At 46.7% G+C, this 13,048-nt stretch overlaps 1 protein-coding gene across 24 annotated transcripts in view; it reads left to right on the forward strand.

The window, feature by feature from the left end:
- The first annotated feature begins 575 nt into the window (after positions 1-575).
- The window catches only part of TJAP1 (tight junction associated protein 1), a 28,792-nt gene continuing 16,319 nt past the window's right edge, over positions 576-13,048 (forward strand). For 6 of the 24 annotated variants that reach the window (XM_078369225.1, XM_035295727.3, XM_078369231.1 and 3 more), the window contains exons 1-4: positions 576-638; positions 1,147-1,235; positions 11,361-11,451; positions 12,215-12,344. The gene's annotated coding sequence lies outside the window, so the exon portion shown is untranslated. Of the gene's footprint in view, positions 1,236-11,360; positions 11,452-12,214; positions 12,345-13,048 lie in introns of all 24 variants that reach the window. The other 18 variants (XM_035295719.3, XM_035295726.3, XM_078369229.1 and 15 more) reach the window with 6 other exon arrangements.

Genomic DNA, 13,048 nt, shown 5'->3' on the forward strand with positions numbered 1-13,048 from the left:
AGATCGTGCCACTGCACTCCAGCCTGGCGACAGAGCGAGACTCCTCCTGAAAAAAAAAAAAAAAAAACCACTGAAGGAAAGACTTTCTGGAGGAGGTAACATTTGAGTTGATGGTTTGAAGGAGTAGGAAGAATTGAGGATGCAAGGGAGGAGGAAGGAAGTTAGACGTCTTAAGGCCTGATGTCCGGAAAACAAAGGACAATTTGGAAACCTGAAGTTCCCGGGAGAGGTTAAAAAAAAAAATGAGGCTGTTGAAGGTGGAATTGGCTAGATCCTGCAGATTTCTGGATGCCAAACCCAGTAGCAAGAGTCTCTCTCCCACCGTATCTTTGAGCTGGGTTCCCCTATTCTTTTTTTTTTTCTTTCAGTACTAGAGTCTTTCCCCATTTCCCGCAATTGCTCTGTTCCTGACACGTCCTTCCTTCTCCGGTGGCCAGGCCTCCAATCCCTGCTTTCAGGAGAGCCCCACTTTTCGCCAGCATCTCGTGTCCCAGTTCGCCAACCCGAGGCCCCGCCCCCATGGCACCGCCCCCGATGACGCGAGACGCCAAGTGCGTGGGGATTCCCGCAGCCTTGGCCACTACCCGGCCTGCCCCGCGGCAAGATGGCGGCCTGAACACAGCTGGCAGCGGCGGAAAGTTTGTTGAGGGGTTGGAGTAGTCGGGCGGGGAAGCCAGAGTTGGGAGGATTGCGGGGACCCTAGCCTGTAGTAGGGGCGAAGGGGGGACTGGCTCCCGGGTTGAAAAGAGGTTATGGAATGGAGGAAGGTCCTAGGCGGAGAGGAAAAAAAGGAACTGGGGCGGAGGACAGGGGCCCTAGGGTCTAGTGGCAGCCCTAGCGGGAGAGGGATTTGGGGCGGGGCAGCCACAAGTAGGTGGTGTGCAGGCCCTGGAGACGCAGAGTCACAAGTTGGAGGAGACTTTCTTATCCGCGAATAAAGAAGCCTAGAGCGTGGGACAGAGGCCCGGCTCTATCCGGCCAGTGGGGAAAGGGATCTTTCTACTAGAGTGGGATAGTGAGGAAGAGAGATCTGGAGGATGCCGGGCAGATCTGCTAAGGAGGGAATTAAAGCCAGTCAGATGACGCTCTTCTAGGCTTAGATCAGCCTTTCCACAGCTCCTGTAGCAGCATCTGCCCCAATTTCAGCTGAAGATTCATTCAGGTGCCCCAGGGACTGGAAGAAAGTACAGTGCCTACTTGGAAAGAAGACTTGCCCCAGCCCAACCCCAGAGCGGGTAAGGTGCTTCCAGTGACAGGTTTCTGGCTGGCATGCTCCCTGGGAGGAGGATGCATGGGCTTAGAATGATGCCAAGAATCATTTGGTCTGAGAAGGACTCTCTTCTATAAAGGTTGTCCTTTCTCTGAAGTCCTTAAGTTAGTGTTTGACGTAGATTGTAGGCTGACTTTTGAGAGTTGGTGTAGAATTGAGCCTTGTGCGCCTTCACCATTGCAAGCAAAACAGGCCTAGAGACCAGGCTGAAGGATTTTAATACATCCCTGTCACATGCAGTTTCTTACATGCTCCTTTCTGCTTCAATTTCTCCATCACATCTTCATTTTGGCATCCTGCCTAGAAGTGGAGATTTATGGGTGACAGATGGTGGGGAGTCATGGGAAAACAAATTCTGATCGAGTTCACTGACCATTTAGGTACTTGCTGTCACCAATTCCTAAATTCATTCTCGCTGTGTGTCTACTTTTGCTGTTTCAGTAAGAAGTGCTCATTGGTGTTCCTCTGGGGATGTGGATTGTGGTGGGGGTATCAGAGGTGAGAGAAAGACAGGTTGGGATTAGTGAGAAAAAATATAGGTCAGTTTCTGGTTAGGGGTCAAGCCGACTAATGTAAAGCTCTGGAAGTGTTTAGCACCTCACTCCTTATCCTTGAGACCCCTAATATTTGAGAGCTGCTTTACAGTTGGAGCAGTGTGGTGATGGAAGGAAAAGATTATGAAGCTTGCTGTTTTCTCGTAGTTTTTTCTCTCCTTTGTAATTTTCCCATCAAACTTCTTTTGAAAAAAATCAGTTTCATTAGCCAAACTAAGCATGGCCTGAGAGGAAGTGAATTTGGTGCTGGAAAGAAAGGAGGGGAACTAGAGCCAGAGAAGACAGGGAATGTGGCCTTCATTTCCTTTGGTGAGTGTTATGCCGTAGCTAGAGTTGGGAGTAGCTTCTTACTAAATCCTGTTTTGGGAGCAGCATTGCTTCATGGTGGACTGGGAGGTATGGTTTGATCTAGAACTCTTCATTAACCCTCTGCTGTCTACCCATCCCCCCAGCCAAAAGCTTACTCCAGACAGAACAACCCAAATTACTGTTACCAGGTCAGCTTCAGTACCTTTAAGTATCTGAAGAACTGATGATATGTAGCTGTGACTCCATTACTGAAGGTTGAGAACCTTCTTTTTCTGAGGACAATTTGTGCTCCCTTTGAAATTGTAATCACCCAAGGGTAGTGTGGTGAGAACACTAATAACACTCACTAAGCACCTTTAATAAGGGTGGCATGGGCTGGGCGCAGTGGCTCAAGCCTGTAATCCCAGCACTTTGGGAGGCCGAGGCGGGTGGATCACGAGGTCAAGAGATCGAGACCATCCTGGTCAACATGGTGAAACCCTGTCTCTACTTAAAAAAAAAAAAAGGGTGGCACATCCCTGTAGTTTTAACTTAAATATGCCTAGTGGCAATTTGTATCTCTCGTTTGTTTGACTATATTTGTAGTCCCAGCTACTTGGGAGACTGAGATGGGAGAAGCACTTGAGGCCAGGAGTTCGAGTGCACTATGATGGCACCTGTGAATAACCATTGTACTCCAGCCTGGGCAACGTAGGAGACCCAGTTTCTAAGAAATAACAAAAAAAGAAAGCACTGACTGGGGCCAGGCTGCCTAGTTCAAAACCTGACTTTGCCATTTGTAGCTCTGTATGCCTCAGTTTTCTCATCAATCAAATGGGGATAGTAAGAGTACCTATCGCATAGAGTTGTTGTGAGGGTAAATTAGTTAATACATTAATATGTTTACTCAGTGCCTGATAGTAAGGATAGTAAGTTTTAGTTATACTAGTGAGATCTCAGCATTAATTTCTGCTTCATGGTTGAACCTGCTGTCTCTTTATAAAGCATCTGCACTGGTTTGGGCTGCTAACCTGATGTTAAAGAGATGAAACAGCTTTTGGATAACACAGATCTTTTTTGTGGTGAGAATATCCTCATTAGGCTTTTTTTTTTTTTTTTTTTTTTTTTTTTTTTTTTTGAGACAGAGTTTCGCTGTTGTTACCCAGGCTGGAGTGCAATGGCGCGATCTCGGCTCACCACAGCCTCCGCCTCCTGGGTTCAGGCAATTCTCCTGCCTCAGCCTCCTGAGTAGCTGGGATTACAGGCACGCGCCACCATGCCCAGCTAATTTTTTGTATTTTTAGTAGAGACAGGGTTTCACCATGTTGACCAGGATGGTCTCAATCTCTTGACCTCATGATCCACCCGCCTTGGCCTCCCAAAGTGCTGGGATTACAGGCTTGAGCCACTGTGCGCGGCCTCATTAGGCTATTTAACGTGATGTTAAAATGCCAGTGATTTCCTGTTTGAAGCTGAGGCTGTAGAATTATCTTTGCAGTTGAGTAATGATGATAATAATAACAATAATACCACTTCTCGAGCACATTCTGTGCCTAGGATTGTTGTAAGGGCTTTTTATATAGTAACTCATTTAATTTTTGACTTTTTTTTTTTTTTTGAGACGGAGTCTCGCTCTTGTCACCCAGGCTGGAGTGCAATGGTGCAATTTCCGCTCACTGCAACCTCAGCCTCTCAAGTAGCTGGGATTACAGGTGCCCACAGCCATGTCCAGCTAATTTTTATATTTTTAGTAGAGACAGGGTCACCTCATTGGTCATGCTGGTGTCAAACTCCTGACCTCAGGTGATCTGCCCACCTCTGCCTCCGAAAGTGCTGGGATTACAGGTATGAGCCACCATGCCCAGCCAACTAATTTACTTTTCATAACCATTTGAAGTAGATAACTTACTATCCTTTTCTTACAGATGAGAAAATGGAGGCAAAGTGGTTAAGTAATTTGCTTAAGATCATCCAGCTAGTAAATGACAGAGCTGGGATTTCAACCTAGGCAATCTATCTTCAACAGTTGAGCTTTTTTTTTTTACTTTAGATTTGTATCAAGTTAACTTAAATATGCCAATGGCAATTTGTATCTCTTGTTTTTTTGACTATATCCTGGTTCATGTTCGTTTGTCAAGATGGTTAAATGTATATCCGTATTGTAGCAGAAATTTTTTTGATTATTTAAAAAAATGTTTAGGGGCTAAGTTTTTCATCACAACCCTCTCCTTCCTCTCAGAAATAGTAACTGGTGCATGGGCTGTGGTGAGGGAGCCTGCTGTGCCATGTCAGTCAAATCTGGACTCTCTTCATTATTCAACTTGGTGATGTGATGCAACCTTGGGCCTGAGTTGAATGGGCAGACTGACATTAGAATCTACTCTGAGTGCACCTTAAAGGGATGTGTGTGTGTTTATTACTATAAATGCATATAAAAGGCTCATTTCTGACTTTAATTACTGACATGAGCAGTTGATGAGCCATGGTAAATATTAAATTCATAGTCTGGATGTAATTTCTCTTTTCTTTTCTTTTTTTGAGATGAAATTTGCTCTGTCGCCCAGGCTAGAGTGTAGTGACACAATTTCAGCTCACTGCAACCTCTGCCTCCTGGGTTCAAGTGATTCTCCTGCCTTAGCCTCCTGAGTAGCTGGGATTACAGTAACAGACCACTATACCTAGCTGATTTTTGTATTTTTAGCAGAGATGGGGTTTCATCATATTGGCCAGGATGGTTTCGATCTTCTGACCTCGTGATCTGCCCACCTCAGCCTCCCAAAGTGCTGAGATTACAGGTGTGAGCCACCGCACCCGGCGGTAATTTTTCTTTTAAAAATAGCAAGGCGTCATCCCCCGCAAAAAAAAAAAAAACAAAAACCAAACGTAACATTCATTGTCTTTCCTGAATAAAATTAATAAAATTTGAAACAATAAATAATAAAAATAGCAAGTAGCAAACTACACAGAAAAGAAGTGGCATTTTAAGCAGCTCCTTCCCCTCAGCTGGAGGGGAAAATGGAAAACAGATGTGCTGCTGAAGTCTGTGTTGTTGAAGAAGGCCCTGGCAGGGGTGCTCAGTCTCTCCCTTTAGCCAGGCAGGAGGCCCAGTGTAGCCTTGGGGCAGAGGTGTGCCCTAAGTTTGATTGACTGGCTTTCCTTTGCCCTGTGTTTAAGACACTCCTCTCCTCCTTCTGAGTCATGTCCTGTCTATTTAACACACCCTCAGGGGCCTTTTTCTTCAGCAAATGACTCTACTCTGCCATTGAAGTAGGCAGGTGTCTGTTATCTAATTAGATTTCAGGGGAATTGGGGGCTCAGGACTTTGGACTTTCCCTGGGAACTCTCTGCTGGCCCTCTGATGAACCTTTCCTGTATGTTTGGCACATGTGATTTTGAGAAGTAGACAGTATCTGTCTTTGCTTCCCACTCCATGAACGCAGGAGCCATGTATCTTAGGATAGTGTACTGTATTTTGCATTGCGCTGCAGTCAGCATGCTGAAACGTGTTATCTCCGAAGAGTGTACCTTTGTGCTTTGGTAGAAGTCCTCACATTTTCTGGTCACATTTTAGGAAATTATGGAGTTGCAAGGTGAAAGATGATCGATTTTGAGTTGATTCTTCCCCTTTACTGTTTTGTTATGTAAATAGATTCTCAGAGTGCCCCTTAGTCAGGTATTTATGAAGCCAATCTCTTCACTTCCTTCTCACCACCATGTTTTGAATGCCAAGGACCTTCATTTCTCACCCAGATTCAGCCTCTTAAATAGCTCTCTGAACTTACCTCCTTCTAGCCTCTAGATCTTTGCATACGCTGGTGCTTCTCCTCCTTTACTTTTCTTTTTGTCTTTCAGGTCTCAGTTTAAATGTCACTTCCTTTAGGATCTCACCCCTGCCCCCTTATTCTGTGCTTCTGTCTGATACTTATGCTGTCATAATTGCCCATTTACTTGTCTGATTCTCACAAGACTAAGTGCCCTGAGAACAGAGACTATGTCTTTATTCACTCCTGTGTTTGTAGCATTTAGGACAGTGCTGGGCCATAATAGGTGCCTTATGTTGCTATGGTGCATGTAGAATGAATAAAATGTGGTGGGCAGTCTCTTCTCATGTCAATCTGTCTTCTATGGTGCTGTCAAAATTGTTTGCCTATAAAATAGATTTTCCTTAGAAATGCCATGGATTCTTCCTTACCTAAGTTAAAGCCCACACTGTCTAGCCTGGCCTGCCTAAAGGCCCGTTATACTGGGGTCCAGACCAGACCATTAATCTGAGTTGCTGCTGTTCCACCTCATCTGTCCTGTGCTTCATTGCTCCCAAATGTTTCACTGCTCCTGAACCTGTCATGGCCATCCATTTACTTTCATCTTTGCCTGTGTACTTCACTCAATCCATAATGCTCACTTCCACCTCTGAAACTGCCCATCCCCAGAGATCCATCTCCTTTGTCACCTCCAGTGAGAGGTCCCCCCTGCTTTCCTTTCCTCCTCTTGGGCCCCTGCAGCACTTTCTTTGAACCTCTGTTTTGACACTTACCATGTTGTTTGGTGAGGGCTCTGTTTACTTGTCTGTTTCTTTCACTGGGCTGATCTCCTGTAGACAAGGGACTTTCCTGAGCATGTGGTGGAGAGGAGTTGGTGGGAATGGTTATGAACAGTGTGAAAAAATCTGACTGTGGAGCTAGGCAGACCTGGTTTAAATCCTAACTCTGCCACTCACCACCTGTGCAACTTTGGGCAAGTTTCTTAACCAGTAGGGTTCTTAGTCTCATCTTGGTCTCTAAAATGAGGTTGGCTGGCTGCAGTAGTTCACTCCTGAAATCCCAGCACTTTGGAAGGCTGAGGCAGGAGAATCACTAGAGGCCAGGAGTTTGAAGCCAGCCTGGGCAACATAAGAGACTTGGTCTCTACAAAAAAATGTATAAAACTTCTCTGGGTATAGTGGCATGTACCTATGGTCCTAACCCTCAGGAGCTGAGGTGGAGTTTAGCCCAGGAGTTGGAGGTTGCAGCGAGCTGTGATTACACTCCAGAATGGGTGACAGATCCAGACCTGATCTCTAAAAATATTAAAAACAGGCCAGGTGCAGTGGCTTACGCCTGTAATTCCAGCACTTTGGGAGGCAGGTGGATCACGAAGTCAAGAGATCAAGACCATCCTGGCCAACATAGTGAAACCCCAACTCTACTAAAAATACAAAAATTAACTGGGCATGGTGGCATGCGCCTGTAGTCCCAGGGAGTACTCAGGAGGCTGAGGCAGAAGAATTGCTTGAACTCAGGAAGTGGAGGTTGCGGTGAGCTGAGATCGGGCCACTGCACTCCAGCCTGGCAACAGAGCAAGACTTCACCTCAAAACATAATAATAATAAAATAATAAATAAATAAGTAAAATGATTATCTTTTTTTCAGTAGTAATGAGTTTATACCTTCTAGCATGGTTCCTGGCATATAAAGGACACTTGTTGAATATTTGTTGAATGAATAATGTTCCCATTTTGGAAAACACTGCAAATAGGAAAAGGCTTTGTTCCATTAAATCTAGAATAAGCCTTTTGATTCCTGCCTGGTAGCCAGGAGCATTTTTGAGGTGGGAGTAAAACTGAGTCTCCTTTCTTGTGATGAAGTAGTAAAAAAGATGAGATTAGGAACATCGTCAGTGAGCAGCCTGTGCAAAGATTGTTGATGTTTCTCCCTATCTCTTTTTTTTTCTGAGACAGTCTTACTTTGTCACCCAGGCTGCAGTGGTACAATCTTTGCTCACTACAACCTCTGCCTCTCAGGTTCAAGCAATTCTCTTGCCTCAAACTCCTGAGTGGCTGGGATTACAGGTGTCCGCCACTGTGCCCAGCTAATTTTTTTGTATTTTTAGTGGAGACAGGTTTTACCATGTTGTCCAGGCTGGTCTTGAACTCCTGACCTCGTGATCTGCCTGCTTCAGCCTTCCAAAGTGCTGGATTACAGGCGTGAGCCACAGCACCTGGCCTCCCCATCTCTTGTTTTGTGATGACTCTTTTGATGATCGTGATAAGCTGGCCCTGGCCCTGGTGATGTTGGTAGTGGAGGATTCATAATGTAATTAGTTAAGGCTGGGGGTAGACAGAAAGCTGCATGCAGTGGATGACTGGATGGAGAGTTTCAGTATCCATGTTTCCCAGTATTTTATGGACTGAAATATGGGTGAAATGGATGGAACACATCCAGGCATTGAGGAAGCCAGACTTCTTGGCTCCACTTTTCTTAGGGCTTTGATGGTCTTCTTATGTCACGGAACAGGCTTAACTTGGTTGCTTCCCACAAATGGGGCTGATAGCTGCATCACGATCCATTCTTTGCTTTTTTGTTTCTAGTGCAATTGATGGGGGGTAGTCCTTAGGGCCCCAATTCCTAACAAAACCAAATGAATGTCTGTCTGCAAGTTTAGATCTCTTAAGTGTATAATGCCAGGTGATACTCCAGTGCAAGTTTACAATCAGATGAGGAACATATGTCTGAGTTCTCTGGATGACAGCCTTGTCTGGTCCTTAAACCCTTGTCCCAGCTAGGTGCCTCTCCTTTGTGTGCTCAAAGCACTTACCACACTGTGTTGGAAGTGACTGTTAACCTGTCTTCCCGACTAGGGATAAGATCTTCTGTCTCTGAAGCTTCTTAGGGACAAGCTTTTTTACTGAAGGCCAAGCATTTAGGCACTACAGAGTAAGTGCTGAGCAATGTTGGTTACTGTGTGACCCAACCCAGTCCTTCCTCGGTGGGATTAAAGAAGATGGAGTCTGTCTGGCAAAACCTTTGGCACTCTTAGGAAGGAAGGTCCTGCATAAACAGAAGGTGATAGTGTTAACAATAGCATTACTAATTATTTTCCAGGATTGCATTCATGTGGTTAAATGATCTTCCAGGTGCTTGGCTTCAGCTGTCTCCTTTTTAGCTTTTTTTTTTGAGATGCAGTCTCACTCTGTTGCCATGCTGGAGTGCAAAGGCATGATCCCGGCTTACTGCAACCTCCACCTCCTGGGTTCAAGCAATTCTCCTGCCTCAGCCTCCTGAGTAGCTGGGACTACAGGTGCGTGCCACCATGCCCAGCTCATTTTTGTATTTTTAGTAGAGACAGAGTTTCACCATGTTGGCCAGGTTGGTCTTGATCTCCTGATCTTGTGATCTGCCTGCCTTGGCCTCCCAAAGTGCTGGGATTACAGGCGTGAGCCACTGCGCCCTGCCTCCTTTTAGCCTTTTCATGTTCTTTTTTTTTTTCTTTGAGACAGTGTCTCTGTCATCCAGGCTGGAGTGCAGTGGGCCAATTTTGGCTCACTGCAACCTCCACCTTCTGGGCTCAAGTGATTCTTGTGCCTCAGCCTCCCAAGTAACTGGGACTACAGCTAACTTTTGTTATTAGTTATAATAACTAATAATAATTATTAGTTAATGTTTTAGTTATAACGTGTTATTAGTTATAACTAATAACATATGCCACCACGTCCAGGTAACTTTTGTCTTTTTGTTAGAGATGAGGTTTTGCCATTTTGGCCAGGCTAGTTTCGAACTCCTGACCTCAGGTGATCCCGCCTGCCTCAGCCTCCCAAAACGCTGGGATTACAGTTGTGAGTCACCATGTCCAGCCAGCCTTTTATGTTCTAATAACACATCCCTAAGCAAGCAGGAAGGGGTTAAAGGAGGAGGTGAGGTATATGCTTTTTTTTTGCCTAATTAGCATCTCCTAAAAGGTATTTGGCTGCTGGCTGCTTCTGTGTAATTCTTCAGGCTGCCCTTTCCAGTGCCCGCTGCAACCTGCTTGCTTTTCTGGTCCTATCTTGAGTCCCATCAAGGCGTGCTCAGTGCTCACAGCCAGAGCTTACTACAACCTTGTTAATGCCCAGATGAATCAAAAGGATGAAACCAATAGCTAAAAATGAACTGAAGGAGTTTTCCCTGGGTTCTCTCCCTTGTCCCTGGGTGTGAGAGTGTACATTGCATTGTGGCCTGTCTTTGCAGATGGAACTTGGCTAGTGTGATAAACTGTATTGTATGTTAAGCAGATTTGAGAGGCGGTTGAGTGAACCAGCCAGACTGGATTGCTTTGGATATCTTAGGCTTCAAGAGAACTAAGTCTCCTTGACTGGCCCTGAGTAGAAGAGTGGGACCTCTTCTTTGTTAGCTACTATCTTGTAAGTGCCAACTGTGTGCTAAGATGATTAGAATTTATAAAGGGCATGGCCCCTCTTTGTGAGAAGCTTCTGTGCTGTGGTGGGGAACTCGGTACCCATCCCCTGAGGGGAGGATCCGCCTAATGAGAAGCCATTCTAGACCCCAAAGCCCTGGACTTCTACTCAGCTAACCAATAGGATAAAACTCTGCTTATCATTTTGGGTACCAAGTGGTAGGTGGCCTCTTTATACCTTCACAGGTAGCCCAAGTAGGGAACCGAAGCTCATAAGTCTTTAAGGGTCTTGATATCAGGGCAGAATTGTCCTGGCTTTCCTGTGGCTTCCTGGAAAAGAGAGGTTTCCACGCCTTGCGCTGGCATTGGAGACACTGGGTTCTGTCCCAGTTCAGCTTGTGGTCTTAGGCAAATCACTTGTCCTTTCTGACCCTCACAATGGGAGAGCTCCCTACTCTTTGTGCCTCACTGGACCATAAGCATCAGAGGAAATATCATGGAAGGGAAAGTGCTTCTGGAATGGTAAAGCACAGTGTAGATGCAGGGTTTTCATCTGCTTGCCTAGGAACTGTTGGTTTCACCATAAACGTATGTCCCTTGTATAAAATACTAAACATACAGAAAAGTGTACAAAATAAAAATATCCTCCCTTTCTTCTCCCATTGTTCCTGCCTGACTTGTTTCTCCAAAGATAGGGAAAAACTGTTCACCATTTATCATGTACCCTTCTTCTAATAGGTTTTTTTTTTTGGAGACAGTTTCGCTCTTGTTGCCCAGGCTGCAGTGCAATGGTGTGATCTCAGCTCACTGCAACCTCTGCCTCCTGGGTTCAAGCAATTCTCCTGCCTCAGCCTCCTCAGTAGCTGGGATTACAGGCGCCCACCACCATGACCAGCTAAGTTTTTGTATTTTTAGTAGAGACAAGGTTTTGCCATGTTGGCCAGGCTGATCTCGAACTCTTGACCTCAGGTGATCCTCCCACCTCGGCCTCCCAAAGTGCTGGGATTACAGGCGTGAACCACTATGCCCGGCCTCTAATAGTATTTTTATGTCTAGACATTCCTCACCACAACTCAATACTAATGTATACTCTTCTTCAGCTTTCTCTGTTCACTTAACAAGTGACCCAGGAGTGGAATAGTCCCTGTTGGAGCTTCTGAGGAGCTTGGTTACAGCCTCCTTCCCAGCTGAGTGAGTTATTCTGGGGCTGGCTCTCTGGGAGGGTTGGAGAAGCTTTGCTAGACGGTCTTGCCACAGCAGGCACCCTGGCTGTCTCTGAGGGATAGTTTTTGATTCTGTGATGAAATTGGCAGGAGTATCCTTGAGTAGGGATCAGGATTCCTGATTTCTGAGTCTGGGAGTCGTGCTTCTCTGGGGCTGGCTCCCTGGGAAGTGCCATCACCTGGCCCTTTGAGAAACTGTAAGGTGGTAGTTTGTGGCCTGTGCTGTTGACCGGCCCAGCTTTAGGCCAGGCACACACTGCCCCATTGTACTGTGCTTTCTGATGCAGCCCTTGTCATAGCCTCTGATCCCTGGGCTGCTTCTCTCCCAGCTCTTCGGAGCCTGTGGGAGGTGGTGGGATGGACTCTGCTGGCACCAGTGTGGGATGGGTGGCAGCTGCAGCTGTGGGTGGCTTTGTTCTTAGAGCCTAGCTTTCAGAGGCCTGGTGCAGCCTGGCAGCAGTGTTTGGGTAACAGGCGAGATAGAGGAGCTGAGCCCCTTCTCCAACAGCCATCCTCCCTGTTGACCAACCAGAGAGGTTTGCTGCCTGAGGTCAGCAAGCTGGCCTCACTGGTTGGCAGGGGGAGTGCCTGGCTTCTGCCTGGCATGATTTCTGGATGGGAGAATGCCCCTGAGGGTCTGGTGGTAAATCTACAGTGCTTCCCGTTAGGAGAGTGCAGTGTGTCCCCTTGGGCATCCTGTAGCTTGGCATTCCTCTGCTTTCTCTCTGCAGCTCCGGAGTTGGGCTGCTCACAAACCAAGCTGTCTGTTTATATGGAGTGCCTGGAGGGCGTCTGCCATGAGTCTGTCGCTAACTGCACTAACCAGGAGAGCTGGCTGGTTGGGGAGAAGACACTAACCCTGTGAGTCTGACCTTGGCCAGCTAACCTGCCCTGGGGTGCCACCAGCAGGGCCTCTGTCCTCCATCCCTCCCCACAGCCTGGCTGCCTCCCTCCTTAGCTTATACCATGCCATCTCCTCTGCTCTCTTGTTCTTACTACCGGGTCCCTCTATTTTCCCAGTCTCCCCTTGCTGTGGGTGAGGATGTGCCCCCTTCACGGCCACGAGAGGGAGATTTCTCCATGGCCATCTGCCTATCACCAGCCTGCTGCTGGGCTCCACTGCCCCCGCCCCACCGTCACCCTCCCCCAAGTCAGCCCCACACTCTTCACTTCTCCCTTCAAATAGAGTTGGTTGGAGTTTCTGTTGAATCTGTGCTTTTAGCACCACAGAGTTTGAGAAGATCCCTCAGTTACCATGCTGCTGCTGCTGCTTTTCACACCTCAGAGACAGATGAACTAGAGTGGGAAGGGAATTTTCTCCTAGACCAGATCATTTCCTCTCTAGGTTAAGAAGTTAGGATCAGCTACAGGATTCTCTTTAGGACTGGGGAGGTAGAGGAAAACCTTGGCCTGGTTCTGGGGAATTCCCTGGGCAGGAGAGTGAAGCTACTTAAACTGAATGCTGGGGCCCTGAACCAGGGACCTATGTGAGATGTCACTCCCATTGGTGACCGTTGCTCTGGAAGGTGGAGTTTGGCCCCCTCACCCCCTTCCACCTCTGGTGC

Source organism: Callithrix jacchus, chromosome 4 (genome assembly GCF_049354715.1).
Source record: "Callithrix jacchus isolate 240 chromosome 4, calJac240_pri, whole genome shotgun sequence".
NCBI classification, from domain to species: Eukaryota; Metazoa; Chordata; class Mammalia; order Primates; family Cebidae; genus Callithrix; species Callithrix jacchus.